Raw genomic sequence first — 13,313 nt, 5'->3', positions numbered from 1 at the left:
CACAAATAAAACGTATTTACCGACTTTAAAATGGGAAAAAGACTTGTCTATAGTTCCGGAACCAGACTTTTGGACCCAAATCTGTGAAAATGTATTTAAAATGACCAAACAGACAAATTTGCAACTTATCCAATATAAGATACTTCATAGAACATATATTACACAATATATGATGAAAAAAATGGGACTCTCTGACTCCGACATTTGTCTCCAGTGCTCACAAAACACTGCCGATACTTATCTTCATGCTTGATGGTCATGTACTCCAGTGCTGCATTTCTGGACTAAAATCTTGGAAAAGCTCGCTGATATATTAAACTGTAGGCTTCCTTTATCTCCAAGATTGTGTTTACTAGGTGACTTAACAATAACTGAGCTACCATGTAAACAATCTCAATCTATATTTATAGCCCTTACTATTGCTAAAAAAAATAATCCTTGTCAATTGGAAAAATAAACAATCTCTAAATATCGACCACTGGTTAAACTTACTAATAAATTATATCTCAATGGAAAAAATCTCTGCCTTAAATAAAAATCAAGTATCAAGATTTAAACAAATATGGTCTATGTACATAGAATATTTTAATCTCAATTTGGCAACTTAATCCTGCCAAGATTCTGCCTGTTAACGAGAGCCACCACATCGTTACAACTTCTGTTTTCGCTGCTTCTGTATTTGGTATTTTGTATCTGATTGTTTTTATTTTTATATAGTCAGGAACCTAGTTGCTGCTAGTGGGCTCGAGCATACCACACTATACGACACTATACTCAATAACTCCTTAATATCTATTTCTAGTGGGCACTAAGCATCAACACTTGGTGTTACTGCATGCTAATTAGTCAATTTTCTTGACGCCGTCCCCTGTGGTCGGGCGGGGGTGGTTCTGCCCCCCCCGTTGTCTGCTCGGTGGCGGTTGCGTCTTGGCCGCTCCCTGGGCCCCCTGTGGGGTGCGGTGTTGGGGTGCTTCCCCTGGTGCCCGGGGCGGTGCCGTCCCGGCGCGGTCCGCTGCTCCGTGCCCGGCGGCGCGGTTCGGGGTGGGTGGGCCTCCGGTGTGCCCCGTGGTTCCCTCTCCCCTCCCCCTTCCTCCCCCCCGTCGCCTCTCCCTCCTCGCCTCCTCCCGCCCATCCTCCTCTGCCTCCCGGTCCCTTTTCCCTTGTCGCCCTCCCTCCTCCTCCCCCCCCCCCCGCCTCCTGCCCTGCAGCCGCCCTTTCGCCTTCTTGTCGTCTTCTCCCCGCTTCCCCCCCCCCCCCCCCCCTTCCCTGTCTGCCCTGCGGCCCCTCCCCCTCCCTCTCCCTGGGCCTGGGGCTCCCTCCCCGGCCCGGGCATCGGGCTCCGGGGGCCGGGCGAGGGTTTGGGGCCTGCCCCACTCCGGTATAACTCCTGGCGCCCCGGGCGGGCTCCGGTAGCCGGTGGGCTGTCCGGTAGCCCTGCTGCGCTGGCTGTCCGCCCATTGTGGTGCCGGGTGGATGAGGTGGGGGGCGGGTGGGGGTGTGGGTGCTGGGGGGCGGGCGTGCCACCTACACCCGCCGGGTTGTGTGAGGCCCCGCTGGTCGCTCCTCTTACTCACTTCACTAGCTTGCACTATACACTTTGTAAATATACACATAGGGCACACAACACATTTCTTGGTGGGGTGGGGAAGGGTGGAAACACCGTCTTCACCCTTCAACTCCCCTCCAATTTTAATGCACCTCACGTCCAAGGGGAGGGGTGAGTTGGGGCGGGAAGCCATCAGAGGGGATGGACTGCAGTGCCTGGCAGCGCTGTGGTCCCCCCCATTTGTGTCCCTGCCCCACCACTTTGTCCCTCCATTCCCTTTTTTAATGCACCACACATATACATATTCATTTTTTGGGGGGGGATACGGGTGTGTCGGAGTAGGGGAAATTTTTTCCCTCTGCTCCGACTCACCTGCTCCCAATTTTAATGCACCACACGCACACACTTGTATATACACTGGGTGGGGCCACATTCACGGTGTAAGGGTAGAGCTCGCCAGTCGGCGAGCTGGCGGACTCAGTAACAGGGTTAGGTGTCACTAGTACTCTGGCGTGACGACCGGGGCCTCTCCCCACCGGGCTCGGTGTTCTGGTGTTCCGCCTTCTCCCCTGGTGCTTCCTCCTCTGCTTCCCCCCTCCCGCCGCTGTGCAAATCTCGCGCGGCTGGAGGTGGGGTGGGCACATCTTCCCTCTCTGCGCTGCTGCCCGGTGCCGGTTTCCGGGGGGGGGTGGGGGGTTCTCGCGGGGGGCCGGGTTCGCGGGGGGGGGTGGCGGCCGTCGGGGGGGGGGGGCGGCTTGTTTGTGGGGGGGTGGAGGTATGGGTGGGTGGGGGGTTGGGTGCTGGGGGTCGGGGTGTGTTCGGGGGTTTGGGGGTCGGGGGTGGTGGGGCCTGGGTCGTGGTGGATGGCGGGTTTGGGTGGGGTGCGGGGGGGTCGTGGGGGGATGGGGGCTGGGGACCGGTGGGGCGCTGTGGGGGCCCGCTGGGCCTCGTTCTGCGGCCTTGGGCTCGGGGGTGTGGGCCGGGGCTGGGGCGGGGGTGTTCCGGGTGTCTGGGTCGGGTGGCTTGGGGGTGGCCTTGGTGCTGCCGCGGCCTGGGGATTCCGGGGGGGGGGGTGCTCGCTTTGCTGGACCGCGGTTGACGGCTTCTTTCTTTGGTGGTGGTCCTTATGCATGCCAGATCCGTCGCACCAGCATCTACTGAAACTCAACAGAAGTACCCTCTCCCTCCCACAGCCCCTTGAATCAGTTGGTGCTGGTGTCTGTGGTTCTCACTTTGCTTTATCTATCCTTCCCTCCTTCCTCTCTTTAGTTTTTCCTCTGGTCACTTGAGATCTTAATTTATTAGAAGTATGAGGTTTCTGGGGTTGGCATAAGACTCTGGTTTTGTAACCACGCAGGAGGGGTCTTGTTGGTGCTGGACTTCACTTTGATGGATTGGATGTACTGGCTTCTATGGATCTCACTCTGCCTTATCGATCCTTCCCTCCTTCCTCTCTTTAGTTTTTCCTCTGGGCTCTTGAGATCTCGCTAAATTTGCTGGAATTTAGAGGCTTCCGGGGTTGGCGTAAGACTTTGATTTTGTAATCATGGGGAAGGCAGGAAGTGTTTGGTCGGTGCTGGATTTCACTTTGATTTACCTTTCTTTTCTCTTTATTTCTTTTTTTTTCTGACCTTTTCTCTGGTCTCCTGACCATTTAAACCTCACGACTCTGGCAAGATTCTGAAGTACCTGGTTAAGGCGAAGGGTAATGGGATATTTATAAGGTTTTAGGTGAATGAATGAGTATAAATTTATACGTATTTGCACGCACGCACACGCACGCACGCAAACGCACACACGCAAACGCACGCACGCACGCAAACGCACGCACGCAAACGCACGCACACATACACACACAAAAAAAAAAAAAAAAAAAAAAAAAAAAGTATTGATCAAGCGCTTCCTGACCAATATCAACAGGCATTAGACAGGTGTCTTGAAACATACAATGTTGTTGTCTATCATGCAAAAGCTCGTCTTCAACATTTGAGTTTTCACCACTTTCAGCATTATTGACATTTTCTACAACTTCACCTTGTTGCCTACAAAACTCATTTATCCAAGATTCGTTAAAATCAACATCTTTATAATGCACATTTGTTTGTTTTAAAATTTGTAATGCTTGTCTGATGCGCATTGTATCAACAAATTGGTATTCATAATAACCTTTATATGTTAATTTACGCTTCAGTTTTACTGGCAATAAAGATCCTTCGGGGTACTGGCACGTTAGGGTACTGTTTCATAAGAAACCGTCTAAATTGTAAATGTTTTTGCCATGCTTTTTGTGTTTGTTCACATTGCTATGGAATACTTTGTCTAGGTATTCGGCTGATAGGTATGCCTCCCAATATTCACACATCTAGCTGAATCATATAAAAAACATTTTTCTTTGCAAACAATGCATCGCTACAGCAAAGGCGTGCGACAAAATAAAAAATTTCAATAACTTTTCATCTTAAATATCTTAAGATGAAACGCGCCAAAGAATATATGACGCCTATAAAAGGCCCCAAAAATGGCAACAAATACCAAAGTTAATCAAAATGGCAGACTTCCTGTTTGGTTTAGCATATGGCTTTAGAAACTTTTTTGTAAGTCTTAGGCTGATAGGTATCCAAATTTTTTCACATCTAGCTGAATCATACATTTCCAAAAGCTTCATAAAAATGTCGAGATGGCGCTATTGAGCCATTTATTGAAAATTGCAGAAAAACTCTCTAAAATGTTCATTTTTATGGCAAGTTTGATGTGTGTGCAAAGTTTCATGAGTTTTCGCATGTTTAGACAAAAAAAAAAAAAAGCAGCATTTTACTTGGCAAACAATGGACCGCTATGGCAACGGCGTGCGACAAAATAAAACACTTTCGATAACTTTGCATCTTAAACATCTTAAGATGAAGCACACCAAGTTTGAAGACAGTCGGATAAATTTTGTAGGAGGAGTTCGTTAAAGTATGACCCCTAAAAAAGGCCACAAAAAATGGCTACAAATCCCAACGTAAATTAAAATGGCGGACTTCCTGTTTGGTTTAGCAGATGGTTCCAAGAGACTTTTTTGTACATCGTGGGCTCTTATGTATGCCTCTAAATTATCATAGCGCTAAGGTGAAACGTACAACCGGGAATGCTTCGTTAAAGAGGAGTTTTTTAGCTCAAAATGTGATGCCCGGCCCCTACGGGACTTCCTGTTGGGTTTAGCACATGGCACCAAGAGACTTTTTTGTACATCGTGGCCTGTTACATGGGTCTCCAAATTTTCGTAGCTCTAGCTGCTTCGTACAACTGGGAATGCTTCATTAAGAAGGAATTTTTTCCTTTGCAAACTGTGCATGCCACGGCAACAGCGTGCGACGAAATAAAAAGCTTTCAATAACTTTTCATCTTCAACAACTTAAGATGAATCACACCAAGTTTGGAGATGATCGGATAAACTCTGTAGGAGTAGTTCGTTAAAATAAGACCCCTATGAAATGGCCCAAAAAATGGCAACATGTTCCAAAGTAAATCAAAATGGCGGACTTCCTGTTCGGTTTAGCATATGGTTCAAAAAGAGTTTTTTGTACCTTGAGGGCTGTTACATATGTCTTCAAATGTTGGTAACTCTAGGTGAAATGTACAGCCGGGAATGCTTCATTAAATAAGAATTTTGAAACACAAAATTTGATGCCTCGCCTCTGGCGGACTTCCTGTTAGGTTTAGCATATGGCACCAACAGGCTTTTTTGTAGATCATAGTCTGTTACATATGTGTACCAATTTTCGTGGCTCTCAATTAAACGTACCACCGGCAATGCTTAGTTAAGTAAGAATTTTGAAACTGTAAATTTGATGCCCCGCCACCGTCATATAGTATGTCAAAAACTTTAGATTTTTTACCATGATGTTGTCCCAGGTGTTGAGATGGTACAGCCCAAGTTTGAAGTCAATCGGGTTAACCGTGTAGGAGAAGCGGGCAAAAGTATGACCCCTGTAAATGTGCAGAAATGGGCCAAAATTGGACATTCAAATACTCATACCTCACTTCCTATCTATTTTAGGGTACACATATCAAAGAGGTTTTTGTTCATCTGGATGTGCTACAGGTGCCACACAATTTTCGTAGCCATAGGCAAATCGTAGCGGGACAGGGATCCGTTAAACCTATGTAGGTGGCGCTACAGAGCCATTTTTCTGTTATCATGTATGGCGACTTTAAAATATCAAATTTTTCGCCAGGCCCGATCTGCGTGTAAAGTTTGGTGAGTTTTCATTCATGTTTAGTGCCTCAAAAATGTGGTTGTTTGCGGAAAAGAATAATAACAAAGAAAAAGAAGAAGAAGAACTAGAGCTGCGAGCAGCTATAAAGGGCCCTCGCAGCCCGGGCCACGTTGGGGTCCTTGCACGTTGGGCTACTGGCACGTTGGGGTACTGGCATATTGGAAGCAAAATTTCTTTGAAAATGGCATAATAAACGTTTACATGTAGAATATTTTTTTTGCCAGTGTGTGTCAAGCTCAACGGATTTTGGTGATTGTTAAGACCTGCAAAAATCAGCGTCCTTATTTATTTTTAGGCAATGAGTTGCCCTGATTGTTATTTTTTTGTAAAAGTGTATCTATACATCATCGCTCGTTGTACTCATTGCACAATGTTACTTTTATTGTCCAAAGGAGCAATCAAAAATGAATAAAACAAAATGGAAACGTACATACGTTTGGATCGGTGTGAAGCCAGTGAACAATTTGAGTGGTGGAAACTAAAAGAATATTCATAAATGACTTAGTTATCACACTTAGAATGAGTTTACATTTTTTGTACAAAATACCGTATGTGTTTTTTTTTTTTTATATATATTATGCCTCAAGGGCTAGGTGGCGCTGTATTTATAACTGAATGTTGTCATAGAGATACCTTCAGGCCTTGATTATAAGCATACATGTCAAGTGTGGGATTTTTTTTGGAGCATGTAGCGTGGAGTTATTAAGCATATCCTTCATTCACGATATTGCTTTTAATGTCCACAGAGGCTATCAAAAATAAATAAAAATATATATATGTTTGGATAAGTCTGATGCCAGTGAACATTTTGAGTGGTGGAAACTAAAAGAATATTCATAAATGACTGAGTTATCACACTTAGAATGAGTTTACATTTTTTGTACAAAATACCGTATGTGGGGTATTTATTTTTTTATGCCTCAAGGGCTAGGTGGCGCTGCATATATAACTGAATGTTGTCATAGAGATAACTTCAGGCCTTGACGATAAACATACATGTCAAGTTTGGGATTTTTTGGAGCATGTACCGGGGAGTTATCAAGCATATCCTTTTTCATTGCGAAACACAAATTTTGATGCCACGCCCTCATCATATAGTATTTCGAAAAGTCAAGATTTACCCCCCTGTCGTTGGCTCAGGTCTTGACATTGTCCAGGTCAAGTCTTAACTCAGTCGGATGAAACGTGGAGAAGAAGTGGGCAAAAGTATGCCCCCTGTAAATGTGCAAAAATCATCCAAAATGGGACATTCAAAAATTCGTAGCTCACTTCCTGTTCATTTTAGCATATGGGTCCAAGAGACTTTTATGTAGGTCTTGGGCTCCCTCATAAACCTAAAATTTTTCGTAGATCTTGCTTAAACGTACAACCGGGGCTGCTTCATTAAAATTTTCTAGGGGGCGCTATTGAGTTATTTTTGTAAAAATAGCACAATCAACATTAAAATATTGCTAATTTTACCAGGCCAGATGTGTGTGCCAAGTTTCATGAGTTTCTGTGCATGTTTAGACCCTCAAAACCGGCGTTGTTTTCTTGGCGAACAGCGCTAAGCCACGCCCACAGCGATTCGCGAAAACTCACAAACTTCGTGTTGTGACATCATGAAGGCCGAAACCCTCATCTGAGCAAATATGAGGTAGGTCCAGTTAACGTGTTTGGAGAAAAACGTAGAAGAAAATTCGTAAGAAAAAAAATTACCACTAGGTGGCGCTATCAGTAAGATGAAATATAAGTTCATAGATGTCTTTAGGGCTGGACTCTCATCAAATGTGTGAAATTTTGAGAAGATAGGATCATCTCGGTCAAGTTAATGCAGCTTTTATTGTCACGAAAAATCTTTAGACTTTGCGGCACCGTAGCGGCCACGCCCTTTGGCGAAAAGTTACAATATTCGGTGTGGGGCATGATCAACATCTTAAGGCTTTTCTGACCAATTTTCAACTGGATCCCTTCAACGAGCTCAGCGCAGTAGCTAAAAACGTAAAGTATGACATTTATTGTTACCACTAGGTGGCGCTATATGTATAACTGAATTTTATCACATAGATGTTTTCAGGCCTTGACTATTACATTGCCTGAGAAGTTTGAGATTTTTTGGAGCTTGAACATGGGAGTTATTAAGCATTTGCTCTTTCTGGACAAATGAAATTTTCAAGGCAATATTTGATGCCTCGCCCCCATCATATAGTATTTCTAAAAGGCAAGACTTTTTGCCCAGTTGTTCTCTCACGTCTTGAGATGATAAATGCCAAGTTTGAAGTTAATTGGATGAAAAATGTTTGCAGAGGGGGAAAAAGCATGACCACAGTGAATGTGCCAAAATAGGCCAAAATTGGACATTAAAAAATTCATAGCTCATTTCCTGTACATTTTAGCTACATAGTCCCAATAGACTTTTTTGTGCATCTCGGGGTGCTACACGTGCCTGCCAATTTTCGTTGCTCTAGCTCAAACGTGCCGGGCTTGGTTTTTATTTTTCTACGCTAGGGGGCGCTATAGAGTCGCGTTGTTATGACGACTTCATAATATCAAATTTTTCGCCGGGCCTGAGGAGTGTGCAAAGTTCGGTGAGTTTTCGTGAATGTTTAGGTACCCAAAATCGGGATCGTTTGCGGAGAATAAAGAAGAAGAAGAAGAAGAAGAAGAAGAAGAAGAAGAATAACTAGAGCTGCGAGCAGCTATAAAGGGCCCTCGCAACCCGGGCCACGTTGGGGTATTTGCACGTCGGGGTACTGGCATGTTGGGGTACTGTCAAATAGGAAACCATCTAAATTTTAAACGTTTTTGCCATGCTTTGTGTTTGTAAAGTTTCATGGAAAGGCCAAAAATGATGCACAATTAACAAAATAAAATCAAAATGGATTGGCACATGGCTATATAGAATACTTTTTGAATATATTAGGCATGCCTGCCAATATTCACACATCTAGCTGAATCATATAATCGGAAAGACCTCATAAAAATGTCTAGAGGGCGCTATTGAAGCATTTATTGCAAATTTAATAAGAAATCTCTAAAATATTCATGCTTATGACAAGCCTGATGTGTGTGTAAAGTTTCATGAGTTTTTGCACGTTTAGACCAAAAAAAGAAAAGCAGCATTTTACTTGGCAAACAATCCATCGCCATGAAACAGCGTGCGACAAAATAAATAACTTTCGATAACTTTGTATCTTAAACATCTTAAGATGAAGCACACCAAGTTTGAAGACAGTCGGATAAATTTTGTAGGAGGAGTTCGTTAAAAATGACCCCTAAAAAAGGCCACAAAAAATGGCTACAAATCCCAACGTAAATCAAAATGGCGGACTTCCTGTTTTGTTTAGCAGATGGTTCCAAGAGACTTTTTTGTACATCGTGGGCTCTTATGTATGCCTCTAAATTATCATAGCGCTAGGTGAAACGTACAACCGGGAATGCTTCGTTAAAGAGGAGTTTTTTACCTCAAAATGTGATGACCGGCCCCTACGGGACTTCCTGTTGGGTTTAGCACATGGCACCAAGAGACTTTTTTGTACATCGTGGGCTGTTAAATTTGTCTCCAAATTTTCATAGCTCTAGCTGCTTCGTACAACTGGGAATGCTTCATTAAGTGGGAATTTTTTCCTTTGCAAACTGTGCATGCCACGGCAACAGCATGCGACGAAATAAAAAGCTTTCAATAACTTTTCATCTTCAACATTTTAAGATGAATCACACCAAGTTTGGAGATGATCGGATAAACTCTGTAGGAGGAGTTCGTTAAAATAAGACCCCTATGAAATGGCCCAAAAAATGGCAACACGTTCCAAAGTAAATCAAAATGGCGGACTTCCTGTTCGGTTTAGCATATGGTTCAAAAAGAGTTTTTTGTACCTTGAGGGCTGTTACATATGTCTTCAAATGTTGGTAACTCTAGGTGAAATGTACAGCCGGGAATGCTTCATTAAATAAGAATTTTGAAACACAAAATTTGATGCCTCGCCTCTGGCGGACTTCCTGTTAGGTTTAGCATATGGCACCAACAGGCTTTTTTGTAGATCATAGTCTGTTACATATGTGTACCAATTTTCGTGGCTCTCAATTAAACGTACCACCGGCAATGCTTTAAGTAAGAATTTTGAAACTGTAAATTTGATGCCCCGCCACGTCATATAGTATGTCAAAATCTTTAGATTTTTTACCATGATGTTGTCCCAGGTGTTGAGATGGTACAGCCCAAGTTTGAAGTCAATCGGGTTAACCGTGTAGGAGAAGCGGGCAAAAGTATGACCCCTGTAAATGTGCAAAAATGGGCCAAAATTGGACATTCAAATACTCATACCTCACTTCCTGTCTATTTTAGGGTACACATATCAAAGAGGTTTTTGTTCATCTGGATGTGCTACAGGTGCCACACAATTTTCGTAGCCATAGGACAATCGTAGCGGGACAGGGATCCGTTAAACCTATGTAGGTGGCGCTACAGAGCCATTTTTCTGTTATCATGTATGGCGACTTTAAAATATCAAATTTTTCGCCAGGCCCGATCTGCGTGTAAAGTTTGGTGAGTTTTCGTTCATGTTTAGTGCCTCAAAAATGTGGTTGTTTGCGGAAAAGAATAATAACAAAGAAGAAGAAGAAGAAGAAGAAGAAGAAGAAGAAGAATTCCTTCAGGAACAATAGGGACCTCGCAGCGGTCGCTGCTCGGGCCCTAATAAGAATTCCTTCAGGAACAATAGGGACCTCGCAGCGGTCGCTGCTCGGGCCCTAATAATAATAATTTTTACAAAAACAATAGGGACCTCGCAGCGGTCGCTGCTCGGGCCCTAATAATAATTTTTACAAAAACAATAGGGACCTCGCAGCAGTCGCTGCTCGGGCCCTAATAATAATAATAATAATAATAATTTTTACAAAAACAATAGGGACCTCGCAGCGGTCGCTGCTCGGGCCCTAATAACGTTTGGGTCGGTGTGAAGCCAGTGAACAATTTGAGTGGTGGAAACTAAAAGAATATTCATAAATGACTTAGTCATCACACTTAGAATGAGTTTACATTTTTTGTACAAAATACCGTATGTGGGTTTTTTTTTTATGCCTCAAGGGCTAGGTGGCGCTATATTTATAACTGAATGTTGTCATCGAGATACCTTCAGGCCTTGATTATAAGCATACATGTCAAGTGTGGGATTTTTTTTGGAGCATGTACCGTGGAGTTATTAAGCATATCCTTCATTCACGATATTGCTTTTAAAACTCATTCACTGCCAGTCATTATAGAAAATTTTTACATTTCCAATACTCACGTGATATTCCATTCAATAATTATATATAAACCGAATCTACCAAATAACAGAATAGACTCCCTACTTTTTGTCCCGTCCCGTTCTTTTATAATTGACAGCAGAAAAATGTAGGTTTGCCAAAATACAGCCATTTCTCCCATGGACTCTGAAACTGTGTTTATTTCCTATAAAATGGGGCAATGATGTCATCTACCGGTGGTTGGGCATCAGTAAAGTTGTTTCCAAGTTTGATATTTACAGTGGAGCATGCTCAGATTCACCCCCATTTAGCACCGCTCTAAAAAATACAATTGACAAGTATACTTGTCAAAGGCAGTGAATGAGTTAATGTCCACAGAGGCTATCAAAAAAAAAAAATATATATATATATGTTTGGATAAGTCTGATGCCAGTGAACATTTTGAGTGGTGGAAACTAAAAGAATATTCATAAATGACTTAGTTATCACACTTAGAATGAGTTTACATTTTTTGTACAAAATACCGTATGTGGGATACTATTTTTTTTATATAAGCCTCAAGGGCTAGGTGGCGCTGTATTTATAACTGAATGTTGTCATAGAGATACCTTCAGGCCTTGATTATAAGCATACATGTCAAGTGTGGGATTTTTTTTGGAGCATGTACCGTGGAGTTATTATGCATATCCTTCATTCACGATATTGCTTTTAATGTCCACAGAGGCTATCAAAAATAAATAAAAATATATATATGTTTGGATAAGTCTGATGCCAGTGAACATTTTGAGTGGTGGAAACAAAAAGAATATTCATAAATGACTTAGTTAACGTGTTGGGAGAAAAACGTAGAAGAAAATTCGTAAGAAAAAAAATTGCCACTAGGTGGCGCTATCAGTTAGATGAAATATAAGTCAGTAGATGTCTTTAGGGCTGGACTCTCATCAAATGTGTGAAATTTTGAGAAGATAGGATCATCTCGGTCAAGTTAATGCAGCTTTTATTTTCACGAAAAATCTTCAGACTTTGCATCACCGTAGCGGCCACGCCCTTTGGCGAAAAGTTACAATATTCGGTGTGGGGCATGATCAACATCTTAAGGCTTGTCTGACCAATTTTCAACTGGATCCCTTCAAAGAGCTTGGCACAGTAGCTAAAAACGTAAAGTATGACATTTATTGTCACCACTAGGTGGCGCTATATATATAACAGAATTGTATCATATAGATGTTTTCAGGCCGTGACTATTAAGTTGCGTGAGAAGTTTGAGATTTTTTGGAGCTTGAACATGGGAGTTATTAAGCATTTGCTCTTTCTGGACAAATGAAATTTTAAAATCAATATTTGATTCCCCGCCCCCGTCATATAGTATTCCAAAAAGTCCAGATATTTTGCCCAGTTGTTGTCTTGGGTCTTGAGATGATACATGGCAAGTTTGAAGTCAACTGGCTGAAAAATATTTGCAAAGGGGGAAAAAGTATGACCACAGTGAATGTGCCAAAATGGGCCAAAATTGGACATTCAAAAATTCATAGCTCACTTCCTGTACATTTTAGGAAATGGCTTCCACTGACTTTTTTGTGCGTCTCGGGGTGCTACACGTGCCTGGCAATTTCCGTAGCTCTAGGTCAAACGGGCCGGGATTGTTTTTTATTTTTCTACGCTAGGGGGCGCTATAGAGTCGCATTGTTATGGCAACTACATAATATCAAATTTTTCGCAGGGCCCGAAGAGACTGCAAAGTTTGGTGAGTTTTCGTAAATGTTTAGGCCCTCAAAAATGCGATCGTTTACGGAGAAGAAGAAGAAGAAGAAGAAGAAGAATTCTTACAAAAACAAGAGGGACCTCGCAGCGGTCGCTGCTTGGGCCCTAATAATAATAATTTTTACAAAAACAATAGGGACCTCGCAGCGGTCGCTGCTCGGGCCCTAATAATAATAATTTTTACAAAAACAATAGAAAGAACATTTCCCACTATGAAGTATATGTGCCTCTCCTTTCTCAATTGGGGTGATCTTGCAAGGTTGCTGGAAAAGCCATCAGCTGGGTGACACTGCCCTCTAATGGATTATCTGTGCAATGTATGTGTCAGATTATATACGTCAGCATTTTAATGGGGAAAAATATACACATGAAATAAGAGGGCTCGAAATGTTTCATATTTAATATGATACGTTTGGTGCTATAGGGGATATTATAATGAACTCAAGAGTGTACAGACAGCCAGTGGAGGGAGGTCTGAATAGTTGTGTACGTGCTCCTGCAGCATTTTGAATCAAGTGGAG

The 13,313-nt window shown here is 42.8% G+C and overlaps 1 long non-coding RNA gene across 1 annotated transcript in view; it reads right to left on the bottom strand.

The window, feature by feature from the left end:
- Window positions 1-13,313, bottom strand: part of LOC144023327 (uncharacterized) — a 227,107-nt gene that overhangs the window by 18,806 nt on the left and 194,988 nt on the right. The window lies entirely within an intron of this gene.

This window comes from Festucalex cinctus, chromosome 8, assembly GCF_051991245.1.
Source record: "Festucalex cinctus isolate MCC-2025b chromosome 8, RoL_Fcin_1.0, whole genome shotgun sequence".
NCBI lineage: Eukaryota > Metazoa > Chordata > Actinopteri > Syngnathiformes > Syngnathidae > Festucalex > Festucalex cinctus.
Note: the sequence above shows the minus strand (reverse complement) of the source record. Positions and strands in the feature narration are given on the sequence as shown.